This window comes from Erinaceus europaeus, chromosome 13 (genome assembly GCF_950295315.1).
Source record: "Erinaceus europaeus chromosome 13, mEriEur2.1, whole genome shotgun sequence".
In the NCBI taxonomy this organism is placed as follows: domain Eukaryota; kingdom Metazoa; phylum Chordata; class Mammalia; order Eulipotyphla; family Erinaceidae; genus Erinaceus; species Erinaceus europaeus.
In genome coordinates, this window is record NC_080174.1 from 36,963,412 (window position 1) to 36,988,465 (window position 25,054).

The 25,054-nt window shown below is 45.5% G+C and overlaps 1 protein-coding gene and 1 non-coding gene across 3 annotated transcripts in view; both read right to left on the bottom strand.

The window, feature by feature from the left end:
- EPHB2 (EPH receptor B2) overlaps positions 1 to 25,054 on the bottom strand; it is a 179,670-nt gene that overhangs the window by 107,779 nt on the left and 46,837 nt on the right. The window lies entirely within an intron of this gene.
- Positions 11,287 to 11,393, bottom strand: LOC132532486 (U6 spliceosomal RNA). Its single transcript, XR_009544440.1, has one exon. It is a non-coding gene; the product is annotated as a U6 spliceosomal RNA (small nuclear RNA).

A 25,054-nucleotide genomic window follows, 5' to 3' on the forward strand; every position in this document is an offset into this window, starting at 1 on the left:
CCCCCTTTGGAACCATCATGGTCAGCCCTCTGTCTCCTGAGAGAGTCCTGGATTCTCTCTCTCTCTCTGAGTGTGTACATTTCACACCTTCCAAGGGGAGTCCATGCCAGTGTTTCCTAGAAATAGCTAACTTAGGTATATTTGATTTTAATTTTCATTTTGGAAATTCCTTTTTAATTATTCTAGCAATTTTTGATGTCTGTGCTAACAGAGTGGTATAGAGTTAAGCTCTGGATTTAGAAGGCCCTGGATCACTACCTTGATTTGTTTGACAAAAAAGGCTTTACTTTTTTCACTTGCATAATGAAAATAGTAGTGGGTTTGCTCATAAGAACTGTTTGGTTTATTTATTTGGTTTATCTATTTTTTCCTGTATTGGGGGATTAATGTTTTATCTGTTTTTAAGATGTATTTATTTATTAATGAGAGAGAAGGAGAGAGAGGGAAGGAGAGAGTATTATTCTCACATACTTGATGCTGGTGCTCAGACACAGGATTTCATGTTTGAGAGTCTAATATTTTATCCACTGTGCCACTTCCTGGGTCACAAAACTGTTGGGTTTAAATGAGATGATTAATGCAAAGGTCTTAGTAGGTTGTTAAGATTTCAATAAAGATTTGTTGACTAGGTAGATATTACTCCAAAGAAGGTTTGAAAAGGTGGGAATTAGCAGGGGCAGTCACTCCTACCCCAAATTCAAGTTTATGCCCAGTGCTCTCTGACAATAATCCTTGCCAGAACACCTACTGTGTGCAAAATACTCCATGTGGCATTTTCTAGAGATTGTTTCACTTAGTGCCCATCACTGTCCTGCAGCAGAGACTACCCCTCAGCAGAACCAGTGCTTTGTCCCAGCAGGCTGGGCAGACCACCAAAGTGGGCCTGAGAAGGCCAGGTTGGTGTCTACTGAGCTGGTGTGCAGAACCCTGGGTCTTCCATCTGTCTTGTCATCTCAGGTTCAGACTTTGGACTTGACACTTCTTGGCCCATGGTGATCTCTGGCCCTCCTTGCTCAACTAACTCCTATGTTTAGGCAACCAAGCAACTGGCCATTCCACCTCTGAAATGTCTGCTGTAGTTTTCAGATCTTAGTGGCCTGCCTGTAAAGTACAGTGGACTAAATGTTTCTTGTTGACATTTAAAAAAAGTTTTATTGTTTGTTTTTTTATAGTTGGGGAAATGGCTTAGTGAGCAGAGCATGGGACTCACATGCATGAGATCCTGAGGGAGCTTGTGTTCAGGATCACACAGCTTTTGGTCAGGGCAATGATTATCACATTGGGGCCACCCTAGCCAAGTCCTCCTGTCAGGTTTCGGGTCAGGAACCTCTCCTTCTAAGAAGTCTCCCTTCACTATACTGACTACACTTTACTGACTAGTTAAGTACTCCTTTTTTTTTTTTTTTTTTAATTTTTTGGACTTCTTCTTTTAGGATATCCACAGATTGTTATCACAGTTGTTAGGTATCACTATTCCAGGGTGATGCTCTGAGTTGTTGCTCAGTAAGTAAGTAAGTAAATAAATAAATAAATAAACAAATCAAATAGAACTGCAGAGACTGCTGGTGAATAAGAACGAATCATGAGGTCTCTTCAGTGCCTGGGCTCCCCCCCTTGCCCTCCTCTAGGAGGTGTGGTATCTACTGCCAGGATCTCCGGACAAAGGCTCACCAGCCAGCACCCCTTGGCACAACCCCGAGATTCCCCCCTGCAGCCCTTTCTCTGTGCTTTTGGAGCCCAGTGCAGGGTTGGCTCACTATCCTTGCAAAGGAATCTACAGTTTCTCATTTCTAAAGGAAGGAAAAGCAAGTCGTGAGCTCTAGTCCTTCCTCCCCACTAGTCAACATAGGCATCAGCATAAATCTGCACAGTATTTACTACTCATCAACCCCACCCAGCCTTCTTAGCACTCAGTGTGGGGCACTCAGTGTCCCTGCCCAGATCCTCACCCTACTTCTCCTGTCCTGCTTTGGCATCTTTCATGTCATCTGAGCAAAGGCCCCTTAATATTCCTGAACCTGCCCACATGCTGGGTTTTTGTGCTTTCTATCCCTTCTGATCGGAAAATGACTGGATGAATGAGTGAAGTACTGATGGTGGGAGGTGTTTGGTAGAAACAAGTGTGGTCATCTGCCTTAGGCTGTAGGGCTTGGGGCGGCTGGGGGAAGGTCTCTGGAAACCATGCACCCATAGCTGCTCACACCCTGGCTAGGAATCTGGGTGTGGTGGGTGGGCTCTGAGACTGCAGCCATCCAGCCCACACACTGCAAGTTGATCCAGTAGCCCCAGAGACAAAAGCTAACAAAGGGAGAAGCATTGCCTGAGCTTCTCCACTCGGGGTCTGTGTTGGGGGTAGGGAGAGGCCAAGGTCTAGGTGACTGCTCCCTTCTTCCCACCCCCCTGTAGAGCCTTCCACTTCTGCCTGGGGCTCCTCCTTCCCAGCCCTGCAAGTTCCTGCGCTGCTGTGGAATACACTAGTCAACCTCCTGTGCTTTGCATGAGGTCTGGCATAGGCATTCTTCCAGCTCTCTTGAATTCTAACACCTGAAAATGGAACTATTCTCATATTGAGGCTGCCCTTCTACCATGGCAGTCTGTGACGCCTGCCTCTGCATTTGCCATGACTATCCCTTGTGCATCTGCTGCAATTGGCTTTAGTTCCATGGCTGTTATATCCTAAAGTTGCTGCTTGTAAGCCCAAAATTTTAATATTCTGTGGTTGTAAAATTCTATAATTCCACGATTACAGTCTTTGCGTGTCTGCAATATTCTAAAACTCTTGTTTTGTGTCTTCTAGTGATTCTGTCATTCCATAATTCTATAATTATAACCTTTCTAGGCCTCTAACATTTCTTTTTCAGATAGAGAGGCAAAGAAAGAGAGAGTGAAAGAACACAACACAGAAACTTTCTTCAGTGTGGTGTGGGCTGGACTCAAACCTGGGTTGTACACCTGGCAAAGCAGTACACTACCCAAGTGATCTATTTTGCTGTAGGCCTCTAACATCCTAGTATTCTAGCTTGCCTATGATTTTAACTCTGTGACTCTGGAAAGTAGTGATTGTCCCATCCTGATTTTAATAATCTCCACTTGCCAGTCTCTGGCTATTGGAGATTCAGAAAGATTCAGAATACCAAGAAAGATCTCCTGCTTTCATTTAGGGTCTGAATCCCTGGCCTCTTACCAGAGTCAACTAAATGTCATCAGTGCTGATGAAGACTTAAGACTTCCCAGAGCTGGGAGCAGCAGGGCTGGTGGTGGGAGTGGCAGGACATTCTGAAGGTTTGGATGCCTTAGCTGCCTGCCCTGCTCTATTGCTGGGAGGGTCATGTGCACTTTCTCATGAGCCCCAAATCGGAGATGGCTATTACATCAGATTCTATGAGTCTCAATGAATTAGAGAGCCCAGTGGGATTCTTGTCCCAGCTGCTGTCATGATCGCCAGGAGTGGGTTCAACCTAGATGGGACAGAACAGGTGTAGCTGAAATCTACCCAGTGAGTTGGGGCTAAGACAGGGTTACCTGCTTCTGCTTTGAAACAATGGCCTGTGCTTGGAAGTCATTGAAAAAGACCTTCATTTCCTTACTCTGTGGTGTGTGTGTGTGTGTGTGTGTGTGTGTGTAGGATCAACAACTGGCCCTTATAAACTGGTAACTGGGCTGGGTCTGTGTGAGCCATTCTGTCCACATGTGAGGGGTGCCAGGGTTTGCAACTGTCATCAGCTCACTATGTCAAGTTCTTGCCATATTCTAGGCCCCATAAAGCAAGTATTATCATTACCTATTTCCCAGATAAGAAAATTGAGACTTCAAGAGATGCAATCTGAAGTCTGCAGCTGGTTAGGGGTGGAGTGGCAGCAGCAATCCGGCTTGATGCTCAGCAAAGCCATGCAATGGCTCCAGTGTAATACGCAAGGCAAGGAGGCGCTGGTCTATCTAGAATGTGGCTCAGGCTGTGTGTCCATCCACCAGTCTAGGGACTGGGATAAGTTTCCTTCATCTATCTCTGTGAGCCAGGCATGGGGAAAGGTGGGCTGAGGGGGTAGGAGGCAAAGGACCCAGAGATGTAAGCAGACTAGTTCCTGGCCTTGGGTACAAAGGAAAGAGGGAAACCTAGCTGGAGTGCAGCACATGCTCTAGGGCTCCAATGTCCAACTGATACTTTTTTTTTTTTAAGTCAGAACACTTATGGCTTATGAAAGTGGTGGGGATTAAACCTGGGACCTCAGAGCTTCAGGCATGAAAGTCTTATTGCATACCCATTATGCTGTCTTTCAGATCCCTGATACAGTCTTCTGCAGGAGCAGGGGGCAGGGAGGGAGCTCTCTTGAGGTGGTTTGATTTAGGATCATGGAGGTATCACAATGATTGTACACTAGACATTTCATGTCTGAGGTTGGAGATTCTAGGTTCAATCTCCAGCACTATCATAGCAGAGCTGAGTACTACTCTATACTCCCCCATCAAAATTAGTTTAAAGAAATGAATACAAAGTTTTTTCTTTTTAAGTATTGGTCTGATCTAGATCTGGGAAAAGGTATAAGGTTTCTATGAGGCAGGCATAAAAGTAGAGAAAGGTGAGCTTTCTTCTTATTTTATAAGACTTTATGTAGGTGTGTGTGTGTGTGTGTGTGTGTGTGTGTGTGTGTGTGTGTGTGTGTGTGGTTTGTTGGGGACTTCTGAATTCCACACTAATTTATTGAGAATTTCAGGAAAAACTGGTTTGACTCTGCTGGACTGAAAATAAAGATCAACTGGAGGTCAAAGGCAGGAGGAGGGGGCCTGTAGAGCAGCCAGGGAAAGAGTTCACCTCAATTTACAAACCCTCCGGGTCAGACCTGTGTCAGGTCCTGGGGACACGGGTACAGGCCAGAAATGGGTCCTGTGTTGAGAGGTGAAACCCTAAGGGTGAGTGTGGGGGGACTGGCAGGCTTGACAGAGCTTCTCTGAGCAGGGCACGGCCCACATTCTTCACAGAGAAACCCTGGAGACTCCTGACACCAGGTGCCAGGAGGGGAACAAGGCTGCCTCCCCATTGTAAGAGACCAATGCAGAACTATGTTGTTTTCAAAGTGGATGGCCTGAGGAGATAGCATGATGGTTCTGCAAAAAGCCTTTCATGCCTGAGGTACCAAAGGTCCCAGGTTCAAGCCCCTGCACCACCATCAGCCAGAACTAAGCAGGACTCTGGTAATAAATAAACAAACGAAGTGGGAAAAAATCTATTGATATTTTATCTCTGTACCTGTACCTACATGTAATTTGTTGTTTCCAGGGCTTCATGACTCTAGGTTGGCCTTTTCAAACATAAAGAGTGCAACACAGACTCAGACAGAGAGGAAGAAACATCACAACATCAGATATTTTCTTTTGGGTCTGTCAATGGGAGGTATGGCTGTAAGAATCAGCATAAAAATTGGGGGCTGGGTGTTGGCACATCTGGTTGAGCACACATGTTACTATGCACAAGGACCCAGGTTTGAGCCCCTGGTCCCCACTTGCAGGGGGGAAATCTTTGCAAGTGGTGAAGCAGAGCTTTAGGTGTCTCTCTTCCTCTTTCTCTCTCTCCCCTTTCTTTTTTGATTTCAGACTGAATCAAATAAAGATAATAAAAATGTTTTGAAAAGAATCAGCATTAAAATCTAAATACAAAGTGGCCAGGAAGGTGGTGCAGTGGTAGTATATTGGAATCTCAAGAATGAGGTCCCTTTGTGCCTGAGTGATGCTCTAGTTCTCCTTCTCATCTCTCTCTCTCATAAATAAAGAAATCACATATATAATCTAAACACAGAAATGTTAACTTCTTTTAGATTTCCTGGACCTGAAAGCACATGGGGACTCCCTAACCCCAGGGTTTACAGATTCAGTTTGAGATATGGCCTCAAAAAGAGTTAATGCTACAGTAAAACTTTATGCCAAGGCCACTGGGGAGGGAGTCGTGCCCACTGTTTTTAAAGGGCATGGCTGCTTCTGGAAGCCCGCTGAGCCTTATGGATCTTGGCAGGATCCCACTATGTGAGTGACACAATAGCTATCATAGCCCTTCTGTCTCCTGTCCCCTCATTTCACTTCACTCTCCCCATACCAACAGCCCATTATGCTACAGTCCTGCTCAAAACCATACTGTGGCTTCCCAGTATCCTCTGGGACATAGCTAAACTCCTTAGCTGGCACACATGCCTCTGAGAGAACCTTCTTATTCCTCAAGCCTCTGCTCTCATCCTTCCCCAGCATGATTAGCTTCCAGCTATGAAGAGGTGGTAAGAAGTCCTGACTCAGCTTCAGGGCTCTCCTGTCTGACTTCTCTGTCACCAGCCAGCTTCCCCGCAGATGATCCTCATCTGTCTCAGTCTCTTGGCAGATGCTTTTCTGGCTCCTAACACAGGCCAATGTGTTTGTTTCCCACTTGCAGCAGGATCTTGTAAGCAAGGCAGCTGCATCCTCCCCAGTGATGCCTGCTTTGCCTTGCAAAATGTAGAGGCCTCACCTCACCACCAGCATAGCCCTAGCACCCAGCTCCCCTTAGAACACCTGTTCCAGATTGGGGGTGTACTAAGTCAGCAGCACATCTACTCTGCAAACCTGGCTGGAGCTTGAGGGGTCTCTTCCAACTTAAGGATGGGAGTCACAGACAGAAGCTTGAACAGTTGAGAGATTTGGAGATACTAACAGCTGGGACTAGGATCTGTGTTCTGACAAAAGCTCTAGGTCTTTTGTTTTACTTTCTCTCCATTCCTTCCTCTGTCCCCCTTCCTTCCTTTTTCTTTCTTTCCTTCCCTTCTTTTTCCTTTTCCCTTCTCTCTCTCTTTCCCTCCCTCCCTTTCTTTCTCCAACAGAGTTTTCAGTGAAACTTCATACCTACATGATTCCATCATTTATTTATTTATTTATTTCTCTCCCTCTTTCTCTTTCTTTCTTTCCTCTCAATAGAGGGTGAGAGACAGAGAGGAGGAGACACCACAGCACCACTCCACTGCTCAATACTCTTCTCCTTTGTATGTTACTCTTTTGTGGTGCTGGGGCCTCAAACCCACGTCCTCACACATGGTAAATTGTGTCCTTTGCCAGGTGAGCTATCTGATGCCCCCCTCCCCAACCCAGGGCCTTTCTCGCTCACATTAGTCCTCCCCACTCCTGACTACAGGGAGGTTGTTTCAGTGTTTGCTCTGCCAGACTATGAGGGAGTCAGACATACAGGTTGTCCTTGAAAAATGGCAGAAGCAGGATTGCTACCCTTGGATAATTACACCGTTTGACAGGGGCTTAGAGAAGTCAAGTCCTTTCTCTAATGTCACTTAGGTACTAGAACTAGTGTGTGAATCTGAGTCTTTTTGAGCTGAGAGTCCATGTCCAGAAGGCAAGGTTCATGAAGTTCATGAAGCTGCTTGAGAGTGAGCTGCAGGGACACACTATGCTCTTGACTAATGGAATTTCTGGGACAACTGGCTACCTGAGAACACTACCTGGAGAGGGGGGTAAAGAGTGCCCCATCTCCATGTTTTCTGTTCCCAGAAATAGGGAGGAGCCAGAAGCCAGACTCTCTGGTACCCACTCTGCCCAACTCTAGGCTGCCAGGTTATGCCCTTAAGAGCCTGGCTGTGGCCATTCCCACCTACTCTGGCCACAGGCACCATGGGACAGAATGCTCACAGGGCTTCAATCCTGGACAGAGCTGAAAATTAAATTAAAACCACAGTAGGGATAGTTAATTAAAGTAGATTAGCACGAGACTAATTAGGGACACTGACACTGGAACCATCACGCTCCAAGATGTTAATTAGCTGTTCATTAATGTCAGCTCCCTGTTTAAGAGAGAAATATGAACAACTCCTCTCCAGGGCTTCACCCTGAAGTTGAGTAAACAGTGGTGGCTATTCACTGGCAGCCCCAGCCTTCACCTAGCCTGCCTCCCTCTCTCTGCCCCTGGTATCTGTCCACTTGCTTTGTCTCCTTCCTACATTAGTTTCTGAGTATTGGTACTGCCAAAGAGACCATGGGTTCATGGGAAGGAAGAACTCAGCTGGGACTAGCACATGGAGGCTTTGGACGAAAGGTGGCTTAGCTACTCTGTAAGCCAGCCTTGTAAACAGTGAATCCAGTCCTTGCTTCTTTGTTTTCCCTCCCTCTCATCTACTAATTTATCCACCCAAATCATCTACACTCTAGTTTCTCCATTCAAATATTCTGTAGCTTCCATACATACAAACACACACATTTTGTGAATAATTTCCCTCTACCGGTTAGTTCATCCAGCCTTTACTCTATCCCTCTAACTGTTCATCATGTCATCCATCCAGATATCACATAACCCCCATGCACATACAGAAAAATTAGTGTACAATCCTAATCCATCTGTCTATTCATCCATGCATCTATCCATTTGGTCACTCTCTTCTCCCCTCCTCCCCTTTCTTCATTCATCTAACCACACACCTGCCTATTGATTCACAAATCTGATCTATGTGCATTCTTCACGTTCACTTAATCTATTGATGCTTTTATAGGAGGTCTACTTATTTATCCAAATTTCCCAAATGTCTGTCCTTGCCTTTGCTGATCCATTTAGCTACTCACTAATCTATCCACAGATCAAACTTTCTTTCCACTATTTCACTCATATGTCCAATGATCTTAATACATCTTCTGGGTCTTTACACACAGAAGCTACTCATTAACAATCACTCATTCATCTAAACACTGATTCTTTTACCTACTAATCACCCATCTGTCCATTCCTCTCATCCACACTTATTAAATACCTACTATGTGGCACTATACCAGAGGGAGAATGTAAGAAAAAACTTAGATGGTAAAATACCTATTCCAGTCTCATTTTATAGATAAGAAAGCCAGTCTAGAGAGAGGAACTTACCTTGCCTAAGATCATGCACCACATTACTTATGCATCATAAATAATTATTGTATTGTATATTTACTGCATCGCTTAAGGAAACAGTGAAAGGCACAGTTCCTAACTATGAGAGAGAACATCACAGTATAGAGCAGTGTTTATCAAGAGAAATCTGATGAAAGTTAATACTGCCACTCCCCAAACACTCATACATGCACACAGAAAACACCATGTGGACAATTCTAGTGACCTTATAAACCTCCATAAGGTCCATCTTTACTACTCACGTTAGGATCTACAGTAATGGTTGGAGAGACACATAGAACTGATAGATGTCATATCTGGTGCTCCAGTACAGAAATGGGGAGGGGCCAGTGAAGGCTTCCTGGAGGAGGCAATACCCAAGTTGAATTGTGAAGGATAGGCAGGCTTAGCTGAATGGAGGTTAGCTAACATCTTTTTACATTTTTCACTGTGTATGCAAAATCACATCTATTGCAGTAATTGGTATAATGTAAAAGCCTAATACAGATTATTCTTTTCCTCCCAGCATCACCTAAGGACCTTGTTTTTTTTGTTCTCTTTTATCTGATACCAGTTCCCCTACAAGTTCTGCCTTTGTTGGCTCATATGCCAAGGAATATATGGTTGTATTGGTACTAGTGCTACATTTGAAAGTGACCCTTTGCTTCTGAATGTCTTATAAAGTAAGAGCAGAAAAGACCTTTAAGATCTTCAAAACAGAATACTAATGGTCCAAAGACAGATAACTTTGGTAAAGACTAGGGGACAGAACCCACCACTCAACCTAAGGCCCAGGAAAGGGAGACAGGAGTATGGAAAGGTGAGAAGAACAATTCAAGAGCCAGAATAAAGACCCCAGAATTTTGAAAGCATAGAGGAAAATATCTGTGTTGTGTCACTAACTCAACCTTCTGAATCTGTCTTTGCCCCAGTTTTCCATTCAATCCTGGATAAGTCATTTCCCCTCTCCAGGCTTCAGGCTTCTGTTCTGGGATACCAGGAAGTAGGACTGGCGACCTCACAGGCTGTACTCTAAAACTGTGATTATTCTAGAAAGCTGTTTAGAGTGATGCTAATGGATGTCACTGGTGATTGTCCCAATAGATGATTTCTGCTCTTTCCTAATAGCTCCTGATGTTTAGCTGGTCACACAGCCTCCTCGAGTCTGTATTTCCTACTTGTCTAGCAGCTGGGTATAATTTAGTTCTGGCCATAGGGATTTCCTAAAAATGACAGCTGCAATGTCTGGTAAGTGCCCTTAAAAGAAATATGCATATATATATCTTTACTCTTTCCTTTTTTCTACTGGCTGGACTATAGGTGTTATAGTTGTAGTTCTGTCAGCCAATTCAGACCATGAGACTATGACAGTGGTGCCACGTTGTTTATGATCATGGAACCACCATATCAGCCTTGAACTATCCTCTCTGGACTTCATTTACAGAGGGATTAATAAACTACCATTTTGTTTGTCACTGATACTTTGGTCTTCTCTCATTCATACTACAAACTGAAATAAATTTAGTTATAAAATTAAGTTAAAATATCAGATTTGGGAGTCAGGCAGTTAGCACTTTGGGTTAAGTGTGGGTGGCACAAAGCACAAGGATCCTGATTCAAGTCCCCAGCTTCCCACCTGCAGAGGAGTCGCTTCACAAGCGGTGAAGCAGGTCTGCAGGTGTCTATTTTTCTCTCCCCCTCTGTTGTCCCCTCCTTTCTCCATTTCTCTCTGTCCTATCCAACAACAACAACAGTAATAACAACATCAATAAAACAAGGGCAACAAAAGGGAATAAATAAATATTTTAAAAATATATCCGATTCATAAATTCTTAGAATTTGAAGAAGGTTCTATAGCTAACAATTTGATTTCATATATCTCTTAACATCTGAGCCTCAGTTTCCCTGCTTATGAAATGGTTACAATAATCATGTATATTTAGCATAGCCCCAAAGAGGAAATAAAATATAAAGCCTAGTGCTTTTTTCCACAGTAAAGGTTCAATAAGTAATAGCTGCTAATGTGATTATATTACTGTTATCATCAGACAGCCACTTCCCTAGGGGCACTATGCAAACTGTGACCCCTGGAGCTCTCTGGCTTTTAGGAACACCACCATCACTTTATTTATTATTATTATTATTATTATTTTATTTGGAAAATAGTTTATTTTTTAAAATTTTGTTAGTGATTTAATATCAATTTACAAAATTACATGTCAACAGGGCTATAACTCCACTCCATTCCCACCACCAGGGTCCTGAATCTTCAGTCTCCCCATTGAAAGCCACTGCAGTTTCCCTAAGGTTGCAGGCATGGGCTAACCAGCATCTCTACAACTATCTGTCTGCATTTGTACATAATTGCCCCCCTTTTCTTCCTGATCCAATCTTCTCTTCACCTCCCAGCCAAAAAAATGGAATGCTTCACGAATTTGTGTGTCATCCTTGCTCAGGGGCCATGCTAATATTCTCTGTATTATTCCAATTTTAGTATATGTGCTGCTGAAGCGAGCACCCACCATCACTTTATATGTGACACATTGGGAAGGTATATGTACAAGTGGGAAGACAAAGGCTTTGATGTCAGAAAGAGCTGGGTTTAGAGCCTCACTTTAGCATTGATTTGTTGTGTGATCTTAGCTAAGCCTGGCCACCTTCCTAAGCTGGTCTCCTCTTTCCTCCTCTTTTCCTGGGGATGGGGATGCACAGCACATCATGGGAGTGAGGCTTCCACCTGGTTACCTCAGGAAGGCTGTGTGTATGTATGTGGTGGGGAGCGGTTGCCAGAGAAATGCCAGAGAAATGGGAGCTGCATCTGTGGCTTCATAAGTGTCTGCTGAATGGGAGATATGTGAGTGGTGGGGGCATGACCATCTCTTGCCTCAGCTCTTTTGGAGAGTATAGTCATGCCATCATTTATCTTTTAGCCTAACTGGCCCTATGGGGGTGGTTAGAATGTGGAGAGGAAAACCAAAGCTCCATTAAAACAAAAAACAAAACAAAACAAACAAACTCCCTCCCAAAACCCACCAATCAATTTGCAGCAATCCAAATAAAAGCCATTAAATGTGGCTTCCCTATTGGAGATACCCAGGGGCCTCTTACCTACCAGGATCCCAGGAAATTGATTGGCAATTACTGACACTAATGGAGAACAGAGAGGCTTGGTGGTTTCCCTATCACTCTCTGGGGACAGCGATGGCACGTCAAGATCTGTCAGGCTGAGTTGGTCCTGGGGGTGGTTGAGACCCCAGACCTGGCCAGAGATGGACAGCCAGCTGGGTTGAGCCCCCTGGGGATCCTCACCCCTTTACTTATTTATAGTTTCACTTGACTCATGGTGAGTTAATGGTCCTGCTGGGGCTGTGCAGATGGTGGGTCCCATGGTGAGAGCATGGGTGGGGGTGGGGGGCACAACCAGAGAGGTTTCCAGGCCTGCCCTTCGACCTGGACCTGGTGTGGCATAAGGAGGCCTCAGTCTCCCACAGGAATTCTGGGGCAGAAAGAGAAAAGGGGTCACCAAAGAGATCAAAGCAGAGGATGTAAAGGTGGTAGCTGGGAAAAGAGGTTAGAGAGATAATGCAAAGACACGAAGGTCAGAACATCCATATCCAGTGGAGAAGCAGTTACAGAAGCTAGAACTTATTCCTTCTGCATCCTAAAAAGAATTTTGGCCAATACTCCCAGAAGGGGAAAATATTAGGGTAAGATGATGTGAGGGCTCTGAACCCCAATCCCACCAGGGCCTGATTTGTAACCAGGAATATTTTATTTTTATTTTATACCATCACTGAGAGGGAAAAGAATCTGGAAAACACCAGAGGAAGTCAGGCACTGTTTCTGCTATCTGAGAGAGAAGAGGAAAAAGGAAGGACACTCGGAAGTACTAATAGCTGTAGGTGTGGTTTAGAAAGGAAGTGAAGGCAGGGCCATAGAGGTAAATGAACATGATATATATATATTTCAGCACATATCTATGACCTTGAGAGAACTATGACAGTTTCTACTGGAGGGAGATGGGGGCACAGAACTTTGGTAGTGGGAATGGTGTGGAATTATACCTACTATTTTATAATTCTGTGAATCACTGTTATATCACTAAAAATTATTAGGGGAAGAAAAGAATCTAGAGCCAGGAGATAGAGAGAAAGATGTTCTAGGAGACCAAGCTGTGAAACCAGAGAGCTGGTAGGGCCCTGAGGAATTATTTAGTGCAATCTTGCCTTTAAAAATGTTTATTTATTTACTTTACAAAATTACCTATGATCCAGCAATACCACTCTTAGGCATTTATCCAAAGGACTTGTAGACACTAATTTGAAGGGACATATGCACACCTATGATCATAGCTGCATTATTCACAATAGCCAAAGAGTGGAAGCAGCCCAAATGACCACTGACAAGTGACTGGCTAAAGAAGTTATGGGATATGTGCTCAATGGAATACTATTCTGCAATCAAAAAGATGATATTGTGTCCTTTGGGACAAAATGGATGAAACTGGAGGTGATTATGCTTAGTAAAATAAGTAAAGAGGTGAAAGAAAACTATTGGAAAGTTTCACTCATATGTGGGATGTACAGAGTTGAAACACATGAACCTTAAAAAAAGAAAGAAGGAAAGAAAGAAAGAAAAGGAAAAGAAAACTTAAAAATAAAACAAAGCAAGTATTTTCTAAGACCTTGTGAGAACTATGGTGGCTATCACTGGGAGGGTGGGGACACAGAACTTTGGTGGTAGGTATTGTAAACCACTGTTCATCACAAATAAAACATGTCTTTAAAATGCTTGTTTTGGGGGCTGGGTGGTGGCGTACCTGGTTAAGTGCATACATTACAGTGTGTAAAGACCCAGGTTCAAGCCCCTGGTCCTGTTTTGGGGGCCGGGTGGTGGCGTACCTGGTTAAGTGCACACATTACAGTGTGTAAGGACCCAGGTTCAAGCCCCTGGTCCCCACCTGCAGGGGAAAGCTTCACAAGTGGTGAAGTAGAGCTGTAGGTATCTCTGTGTCTCTCTTCCTATTTCCCTCTCCCCTCTCAATTTCTCTCTGTCTCTATCCAATAATAAATAAATATTTTTTAAATGCTTATTTTTATGAGAGAGCAGAGAATCACTTAGGTCTGGCTTATGGTGGTACTAGGGATTGAACCTGGGATCTTTAGGGTTTCAGGCATCCAAATCATGTTTTTTAACATGTTGAGCTACTTTTCTGGCCCTAGTCATGTGCGTGCATGTGTGTGCATGTGCATGCGTACATATATTTATAGATCCTTGGGAACAAAGGCACAGGGAAGGGAGGACTTAGACCTGAACTGCAGGGCATGGTCCTGGGGAAGCTGGGATAGTGATCTAGGAGGTGAGGTTTACCCTGGCCTGGAGAACCTAGAGAGAGGATGGTTGGGGGGGGGGGCACATTCACTTTCACTTACTGTGGCCACTTCCAAGCCCAATCAAGTGGGCAGAGAGACATGCAATTATATTATGCCAGTTCTGAGAGACAGATGTTGTGATGGGGTGTAGGACAGCAGAATGACCAACTACTTCATCTTGGGGGATGGTGGTTAAGGAAGGATTCCTGGAGGAGGTGACATAGATATTGCAACCCAAAGGGTATGTGGGTAATAAATAAATGAGGATGGAAGAAAAAAAAGATGGAGATTTTAGGCTAGAAGAATAGCATGTTGAAAGGCTTAGCAGGACCCAGCATGGCCAAGCTATACAGATGATGGGAGGCTGAGTGGTGTTCAGTGGAGAGGGGACAGGGAACAGAAAGTGACAGGTCTACCCTGTAGGATGGAAAGGAGTTTGCGGCTTATTCTGTGTGGAGTCAGGTTGTGACTGAGGTAGACACATAACATGATCAGATTACTGCCATTTACAAAAGTGCTTCTGTATGCCTAGAATGGGCTTCCTAGCTTCTTTCTACCCTAAGATCCCTATTCTCATCTGCTCTGCTCCTACTTCTTGTTTCCTGTTCATTAATCATTTTGTCCCAATTTGTATCTTGCTGCCTTTCAGCCACCAAGCTGCAGACACTTTCATGAGTCCATCTTGACTTCCCTGAACAGACAACCTCACCAATGTGTCGTGGAACCTCATTGCTTCAGAGCCCTGTCCCACTAGGGAAAAACAGAAGCAGGGTGGGAGTATGGATGGACCTACTAATGTCCATATCCAGCAGAGAAGCAATTACAGAAGCCAGAACTCCTACTTTCTGCATTCCCAAAATAATTTTGATCTATACTCCCAGAAGGGGAGAAATAGTAGGGAGAAGATGGCCAGAGGGCTCCAACTCCATGAGGAACTGGAGAGAGAGGGAAAAGGGAAAGGACATTTGGATATAGTAATAGGTTAATGTGTGGCTTGGAAAGGAAGAGAAAATGGGACCTTTAAAAATAAAAAAAAGGCCAAATATATACAAATATAGACAGATGTAGAATTAATCCATATCTGCAACCTTGGGAAAACTGCTATAGCTTAAAATGGAGGGACTGAGGATCCAGAACTCAAGTGGTGGGAACAGTGTGAAGTCGTACCCGTTATCTTGTAATTTTTGTAAATCAATATTAAATCACTAATTAAAAATAATAACAACAATAATAAAGATGGTTTTGGAACTTCCAGGAGAGGATGGTAGGTAGGAGCAGTCAAAAAGGCTACTGTATACATCCCACAAAAACATAAGAAGGTAGGGAGGTGGTGAGGCCTGATGGAGAGGCTACTAAGATATCCAGGAGGAAAGGTGGACAGTGTTTGGTGACTGGCTGCATAACAGTCTGGGTGTGAGGGAGAACTGGAGGATGACTTAGGGTAGCACTGATGAAGCAGGCAGCAAGTGGTGGCCAATTGTTCTGGGTTTGAGGGATGGAGGAGCACACTGAATGTGGATTGACCAAGAATGTGGATGGACCATGTGATTTGGTGAAAGGGGAAAAGGAAGTGATACACCAAAGGTCAGAAGGGGTTAGGCCACAAAATTAGGAAACATTCAGTTAGATTTATAACTCCAAGGTCCACACATTATTTACCACCTGAGATTTCCTTTGGGGATAGTGATGGGATGGACCCTTTAAATACAAGATACTCCATAGCATGTACCCAGAACACCTATCTTACCACCCAGTCTCACCCCAGAGACATGGAGCTGGGGTTTTCCCTGCTTTACCTATGAGGTATGGCAAAAGCCTTACCAATCCATCCTTGACTAGGGGCATGGCAGATGAGTTATGAAGCTGGCTTAAGGGTTAAGATCTTGGAGAAATTCAATCAGCCAGGGTTTTCTCCCATGCCCAGAGTGACCATAGGGTCAGACCCGTTTAGCCTGCCTACTCTGAGCTCTGAGCTCCATCATAATGAGGCTGAGCTCAGGAACCTGCTGGGTAGGGGCATCCCTTCACTTGCCATGGAGCCACAGCATGCTCCAAGCCTAGGAAATGCAGCTCAGGAGCTAAAGCCCAGTCCCCAGAGCCCAGGAAGGTGAAGATGCCCTTAAGTCGGTACTGAGTGGGAAGGAGTTTGTGCGTATATGTGGTCTGAGTTCTCCATAAAAATAAAAAGGCTGGGGAGTCCGGTGGTAACACAGCGGGTTAAGTGCAGGTGGTGCAAAGCACAAGGACTGGTGTATGGATCCCGATTCGAGCCCCCGGCTCCCCACCTGCAGGGGAGTTGCTTCACAAGCAGTGAAGCAGGTCTGCAGGTGTCTTTCTCTCCCCCTCTGTCTTCCCCTCCTTTCCCCATTTCTCTCTGTCCTATCCAACAACGACTGATGACAATAGTAACTACAATGGCAACAAAAGGGAATAAGTAAATAAATAAATATTTTTTAAAAATAAACAGAAAGGCTACAGAATATTCTTGTAGCCTCATAGGATGACACAGATAGGTGTGGGTCCCACCCCTGACTGGGATGTTTCTAGCTGTGTGACTCTGTGCACATCACTCTCTGCATTACATTTCATCTGTAAAATAAGGATAATACCAGTACCTACCTGTCTGATAGCGTGGTTGTGAAGAGCCAATGAGTTAACACATCTTAAAAATAAGCATCAGTGGACTGACTAGGACACAGAGTAGTGACTAAAGAACTGAACTTTTATGCATGAGGGCCTGAGTTTGATCTATGGTATTGCACATGCCAAAGGGATACTCTGGTTCTCTTTCTATCATAAATGAATGAATAAATAAATATATATTTTTAAAAACTAGCAAACTTAGAAGAGTGCATGGCACAACAATGTGGCCTGGGATGTCCATGTCACAGGTGGCCACATCAATTCCATTTCACTGTGATCTGGCCTGGCTTGACCCTGTGGAGAGTGCAGGCTTGCTCTATTCTTGGCCCAGTCTTACCCATGGGGGCTGGCTGTGGCATCAAACGAGGCTGCCTGTCTACTGTAGAATCGATCTTCCCATCTCCTAGGAAGGCAGAATGCATTTAATACATCTATGCTGCCAGAGGGCCACCCCAACTGGGAGCCAGCCTGCCTGCTTGCAACTCTGCAAGTGGGTCAGAGAGTTGCAGAAAAGTAAAAGTTTGCAGATGGGCTTGGGGATGGTCTGGGGCTCCAGTGGATGAAAAGCCACATCACTGCTCTTGTGGGAGCCTTGACCTGAGGTCCTGGTGTGGCAACTGAATGACCTCAGGAAAAATCACTCAGTCACTACCAGCCTCACTTATTGACTGTGTATGTATTTTGTTCCGATATATCACCTCATGTGATCCTAACAACAGCCCTGGGAGTTGGCCAGGGCATGATTCATTATTTCCACTTTATAGAGGGGGGAAACAGACTCAAGGGCTCAACCACAAGCTTGTCCAAAGTTACACTGCAGATAAGAGGTCCATCCAGGTCTTGCATCTGACTCCACACCCAAGTCTACCTCATATAGGTGCTGTGGGGAGAGACTAGGTAGCAAGAGACTTAGTCCAACAGGTGAAAGACCTGGAGAGTAGATTATACCACTCTAGTCAGTGACATGAGAGAAGCCATGAAGTTAAAGGAGAAGGAACTGGGTTGTTGGGGACATACAGTAGCATCTCTGTGTGTGCACTACAGAGTGGCAACAGGGAATCTCGAAAAATGGAATGTTGTGAACAGAGGCCTAGAGGGAAGCAAGGGTAAATTAGAGATATTACGTGCAGGCAGGTGTGGAATAGGGTGATTAGACCAATGATAATGACTTAAGGGAGGAAATCAGGGTGTCAGTGGGTTACAAAGAGGGCAAACAACAGAACTTTCTATGGAGAAATGGATAGGTATGGTCTTCTGGTCAACCTGGGCCTTCTACCGAGCTCATAACTCATGATAGAACACAACAGGATTGAGTCTTAGGGTTGGGAAGTTTGATTTACAAGGGCCAGCAGGCTTTTTTGGTAAAGTACCTGTTTAAATCATTTGCTTTTGTAAATTTTGAGTTTGAACTCATTTTTAAAAAATTGAGTCATGGTAATTTTAAAATACATATTTAGGGCCTGCAGAATGAGTGGGTTTGGTCCCATTTTACAGATGGAGGAGAAGAGGCCTGAGAAGTTGTCTTTGGCCTCAGGTCACACAGTCTGTGAGTGGTAAAGCTGGATTCTATCTGTCCTCCTGCTGCCTGCACCCACATGCCTTCTGCTCCTCCAAACAGCAGATGCCCCAGTGGACTCAAGACAGCTTTGCAGGCTGCATCCTTGGAGAGTGAGCTGGGAGTTCAGTCTGACAGCAGCGCCACCTCCAGCTCTCTCCCCCCCAGTACTGCTTCTCACCCAGGACCCCTACACAGCCTTGGGGACCTCAGCTCAGGATGTCAGATCCCTCTGGAAACTATGAACAACAGCTTTTGCAAATGCAAAAGGTTCCAGATTCTGGAACCTTTAAATAGTTTCTTAGAGCCTTCCAAACAGTTTCCAGGACTGACAAATTGCTTCCAAAATGTTCAAATGCCTTTGGAATCTTTGAACAGCCCCAGAGACTTGGACCAAAATTTAGAGCCAAGAAGGGCCCTCAGCCAGTGCAGGACTCAGACCGCCTTCCCAGCCCACAAGCCCTCCTCCAAAGGCAGGGGTGGGGTGGAGTGGGGGTGGCTGCATCCTGACCTGGGCCTCCAGCCGACCTGATCTTACTTCAGGTCTGACTGAGAAGCCTTATGGTGGTCTAGAATGAACACTGGACTCAGGGTGTGTGGGGGTGGGGTGGGGAGGGGAATCAGACTTCCTCTGTCCTTTACCTTGATGGTTGACTCCAGGCAAATCTTCTTTGGGTCTCAGACCCCCAGCTCTGCTGCTTGGTTTTAACTGGTCCAGATTCCAAGTGTTGAAGAAAGGCATTGCTTTGCTGGTAGAGAGCAGGCACATGGGGGGGGGGGGTAGGGCAAGAGAGAAGCCCCCAACCTGGAGGGCTCCCCTGTCAATGAAATGGACCTGACCTTTTCACTTCAAATGTCTCTCAGGAACAGCCTCGGTGGGTGCCCCACCCAGTGTGGTGCCGGCCCCAGCACCTGGCAGCCTTCTCGCGTGGCCACAGAGGGCGACCGGTTTCAGCCACCCAGAGCCGTCTCCATGGTGACGAGCATAGAGCCGAGCTAGGCTTTTGAAGAATACTCATAAAGGCGCAAACTTAGCCCAGATGAGCAGGAGTGCATTTGTGAAACACAATGTCTCAGGCCAGCCCTGCGCCTCGTAAAGCACAACTACCAATGGCCTGGGCTGAGGCTTTCAGGCTGTCTGGCATGAAGCTCCGGCTTATTCCCAGTATCCTTGGCCCTACCTCAGCCCAGCCTCCCTGTCTTGGTAGCCTCGGGGATAGAGCTAGTAAGTTGGAGTTGGCTTCTTGGCAGACTGACCTTGAGCAAATGCATTCACCTCATGTAGCTTTAGTGCCTTCATCTGTAGAGTGGGGAAGTTAGGAAGGGCACGGTACAAAGTAGATGTCAGTTACCCTCTATCTACCCCCACCCCCCTTCCCAAGCTGTTGTTTATTTTTAGCATCACCCTTGCAAAGATACACAGGACTATCTCTTCCTGGCAATGCCAGGGCCCCTTCCTTCTGTCCCTACTGCACCGTGTGCCTGCCTGCCTTGAAGCACGCATCACTTGGAACATTTATACTTATGTGCAGATTAACTTGAGTCATTGACACTGCTGCCCTACTATTTCCACTTCAAGGTTGGCCTTCAATAGGGTCCTCAGGAAATCACTGAGCAAGTAAGTAAGCACAGTTACCATGGCTTCTGAACCTCAGACCTAAAGTATGGTCTGGGGGGTTGGCAGGGGCTTATTACAGGGGAGGGAGAAGCCAGGGAAGAGTGGAGCAAAACAGTGGGGATAGACATGAAGACCAGTCACAGTGCCCTGGGAGATTCTGTACAGGTGGCTCTGGATATGACAATTCCCTGACTTCTCCTACGGCAGCCCCCACTCTCAGGGGAGGAGCTGCATTTCAGAGGGGTGGCCACTTGCTGAGGCCTTAGGCCTGGTGAGCAGCTACACCAGCATCCATGCACTTCATCTAGGAACATCTGGGTATGCCCCCTACCTCTTGAAGTATCCTGTTGCCTGCCTCCAGCTGCCCTCCCATCACTCCTCTTCTGATTCCCTCCACTGCATCCACCTTAAATTCAGCTTCACGGTCAACCTTCAGCAGAATGGGCCCATCATGTCCCTGTGGGGAGCCAGGCTACATTCTCACACAGCTCTCAAGCCATTCTAACTGTCACTATTCGAAGCCCAACTTCACCCCATTTTTTTTATTGTTCATTCCACTCCCAATATCTCTCTCATTTTCCTTTTTATAGCTTCATGGTGGGCTCCAAATTGCCTGGAATGCCCCACGCAGAACAACACACTTCAGCAGGCAATGACTAATTTAAATGAAAGGCCCAGAGTTTGAACTCTAGTTGGGTTGCTCATAAGCTGTGTAACCTTTGACAAGTTGTTGAACTTCTCTGAACCTGGATTTCCTCACCTAGAAAATGGGAGAAGACCTGCCATGGCAGGTTGTTTCAAAGCTGAATTGGTCTGATGGATGTGGATGTGCTTTGTAAATAAAAAAGTGTACAGTAGGTGGTGGACTTTAAAGAATTACACTGGGTTACAACACAAGCCAAAACATAAGTGCATAATATAGTATACCTAATTATAATGGATTGCAAACAGTCAATTAAAAGATACTGGGTATTAGCCACCAGCTAGGAGCTTGTGGATAACAGAGGAAAGACGATGCAAACTTACGTTCTTGTCCCCAGTGAGTGTGGTCTTTTGCCATTAATTTATTCCTTTTCTAGCTGTCACTCTCTCAGTCTCTCCATCTACCAATCCATTAATCTGAACATTCTCCCCTCATCAAATTCCTGCTGGCACTGTTTTTTTGTTTGTTTGTTTGTTTTTAAGATAGAGACGAGAGAGAGAGAGACCGACCGACCGACCATAGCAGGGAAGCTTCCTTCAGTGCAGTGGAGGCTAGGCTTGAACCTGGGTCATGCACATGGCAAAGCAGCATACTATTCAAGTGGGCTATTTCACCAGCCCTCCTGCTAGCATTGGCAGTCTCAAATGAGGGGAGCAGCAACACTTCAGTGCTGCCATGATGAAATCAACACCAGATAGTGTTCATGCAGCTCTAGAAATACCAGTCTGTCCCCTGCCCTCTTTGAGTCCATCTTATAGATGAGGACACTGAGGCTCAGAGAGATGAGTCCAGGCTCCAGCACCAGGCTCTATTTGTCTTAGTGCCACATTCTTCCCTGAAGTCCTCTCCTGCCTCCACGTCACCTCTGAGTGCCAACATCACACCCTACCCCCTCAGGGGTTTCTAGGGGCTCAACATTTCCATCTTCACCTTTTCCTTATTAAGTTTCTTACAAATGTGTTCCATAATTTCTGACATTACTGACATTACTACTGCCACTCTGAGGGGAAGCCTTATGGAGAATTGCTAAGGGCCCCCAGCAACTGTGCCCCTCCACACAGGGCTGTCCCTTTCTCTTGGCACTGAATAAAAACACTGAGATCTGCTATTATTTTACACTCCTCCAATAACCTGCATTTTACAGTGAATTCCTGGGTCCAGGCAGTGGAGCAGGGCTGAGGCTGATGTCTTGGTCCTTCCTGACCCCTCAGGCTCATTCCCCTTCATTTCCTGGGCAGTTTTACCCTCCACTCTCATTGCCCAGACAGGGATATTCTCAGTCACTTCTACCCAGGCTACATATGAGGACAGGCTGGCTTGAGAGAGACTGGATGAGACACAGAGAGAAGGGAAAGGTGAATTTCTGGTCTGGATATCTCCAGTGTATCAGGGCTCACTCTATGGTCCTCATCATAAGGAAGCCAGAGGTCAAATGGAGAAACTGAGTTTACAAGGATGGGAACAGAACTTGACCCTTAGGGCTCTCCTTAGTAAGAAGTGCTCAGAGTACAGGGTGGCTGGGCCTTTCCATAGACCTACAGCTTCAGAAAGAGGATTAGGGGCTGAGTGACTCTCACACATACTTGGGACTAATAACCATTTATTTAGTGGTTATGCAAAAGACTTTTATGCCTGAGGCTCTGAGGCCCTAGGTTCAATTCCCAGTACCACTGTAATAAGCCAGAGCTGAGCAGCAGTGCTCTGTTCTTTCTCTTTATGTATGCCTTTCTCTGTATCTGTCATTAAAAAGTAAATAAAATATTTTTTAAAAAAGAATCACTTATCTCTACAATCTCATAGTCATATAATGAGAAAAGGCTCAGAGAGGTCATAAGACTCACTCAGGTGGTCTGGGAGGTGGTGCAGTAGATAAAGCAATGGACTCTCAAGCATGTGGTCCTGAGTTTGATCCATAGCAGTACAAGTACCAGAGTGGTGTCTGGTTCTTTCTCTCTCTCTCCCGTTCTCACTAATAAAATCTTAAAAAAACAAACAAACAAACAAAAAACCTCACTCAGCATCTCACAGGTAATGGAATGTCAAGCTTTAACCAGACCTCATTTCTTTATTTTATTTTATTTTGTTTTTTGCCACCAGGGTTATTTCTGGGGCTCAATGCCAGCGCTACAAACCCACCTCCCCAATGGCCATTTTTTCCCTTTTTTTGCCTCCAGGATTATTACTGGGGCTCAGTGCCAGCACTATGAATCCACTGCTCCTGGCAGCCATTTTTTTTTCTATTTTATTAACTAGGACAGAGAGAAATTGAGAGAAGAAGGGTAGATAGAGAGGGGGAAAAGAAGGATAGACACCTGCAGAGCTGCTTCACCACTTGTGAAGCATTCCTTCTGCAGGTGGGAAGTGGGGGCTCAAACTTGGGTTCTTGTTTGGGTCTTTGAACATTGTACTATGTTTGCTTAACAGGGTAAGCCACTAGCCAGGCCCCAACCTCACTTCTTCTGACTTCCCACTTAAGGTTCTTGTTACCTTACCCAAAGGCAGAGAATAGGACATTTTAATAAAAGGCCACTTAGAGGCCACAGTAAGTCTACCAGTGGGCTGGTTTGGAGATGGAGGCGCTAGAGCCCCTGCCTCAATATATCCCTCTTTGCTGTGTTAGGATATCTGAAGGGCCCCTGTTTGAGATTTTTCTCAGCCATAGGTAGGATGGTAGGGACTCAGTGACATCTCAGAGGAGATTAGTTTACAGGGATACCGAGGCTAGATGGGGTTGCGACAGGGAGACAAAGAGGTTAGAAGACACACTTGTGGCCTCAACAACTATGCTGGGGTTGGCTGTCATGGGAAGTCCCATAATTCTCTGTCCCCATCCCTGCTCATGGGACACTCTAAAGGGAGACTTTGCAGAGAGTTCAGGGACATATAGACATGGGGACACAGGAGCCTGATATTTAGTCTCTTCACTGACTCTCGAGACTAAAGCAGAGAGAAATGACCTGCTCCAGGTCACAGAGGGAATAATGGCCACACCCAGGGGGTGGGGGAGGGCAGGAGAATTTGTAACTCCTAGAATACAGCAGGGAGGAGGCGGTTCAATGCCCAAACAGTCAGTGTACTCCTGCCCTTCTGGGGGATACCAGGAGGCTCAGGGAGCTGTGGAAAGGGACAGAGGACTGGACAGCCATGTGGGGCTGAAGCCCTTCTAGCCTAGGACGGCTGGTAATAACTGGGCTCCTGTCTGCAGCCCGTGAGCTTCTTCTCCTGGGCCAGCCCAACTGTGGGCAAAGAGCCACCCAGTCCAACATGTCTATCCAGGCCTTCTATCTTTTGTCTATCTTTCTTCTATCATTTGTCCCAACTGTCCTCTCTGTAATTCCTACCCCTCTCCAACAATTTCAACCAACACCAGACTGAACTATAGGCCTCATTCCTAGTGTAGGAAGGACTGCAGTGTATAAGCTGAGCACACACCTCCTGAATGTCCTCTGACTCATATTCATTTGGTAAAGTACTATTCAGCCTTCAAAACCCCCCAAATTTGTCTCCTTTCTTTAGAATCAATTCCAGCTGGTCAGACCTTGGGCTCATGTGTCCTACTTCTAACTTGGGCACTTTCCAGGGTAGGGAAGGGGCTTCATATTCTTACTCTTTTCTATATCTGGTACAGAGGAGGTTCACAGTGTTCAATGGGTCTCTCCTGATGATATCTCATCCTGGGGACCTAGCATAGTGGTAGTGGGCAGGAGGCCCATCCAGTGGCAGGAGGCAGATACCTATAGTCATACAGACCTGGATTCAAATTCTAGGTCCCTTGTATGACCTGGGAAATGTCTCTTAAACTTGCTGGGCCTCAGTCTCCTCATCTATAAAATCAGAATAACTATGTTGACCTTGCAAAAAACAAACAAACAAAAAGGTGAGGGTTCCACAAGGTAGCCCAGGTAAGAAACCTGACACATAATATGTACTAATTAAATAAATGAATCTATATTAACATATCACAGACTAATAAGAAATGGCTACAGACTTCAGTTCCCGAGAAACCTGTCATCAGGCAGCAAGCCCATCCTAGAAAGACCTCTCTGCACCTCAGCCTAAGCTCCACTTCATTGTCTTGCACTGAGGGTGCTGAGTAAATACTCCAGGCCAGCTGGTGCCTGGAAACCGCCAATTGCTGGGGAGCAGCTCGTTAATTTTCCCGTCTCTGTACACAGAGTACGTTGCTTCTGCAACTCATCTTGGGAAATTGAGTGGAGCGGGTCAGACTGGGGCCAGGGGTCGCAGGAAGTGGGGGTGGGGGTGCCAGGGGACTTGAAAGGACCTGCAG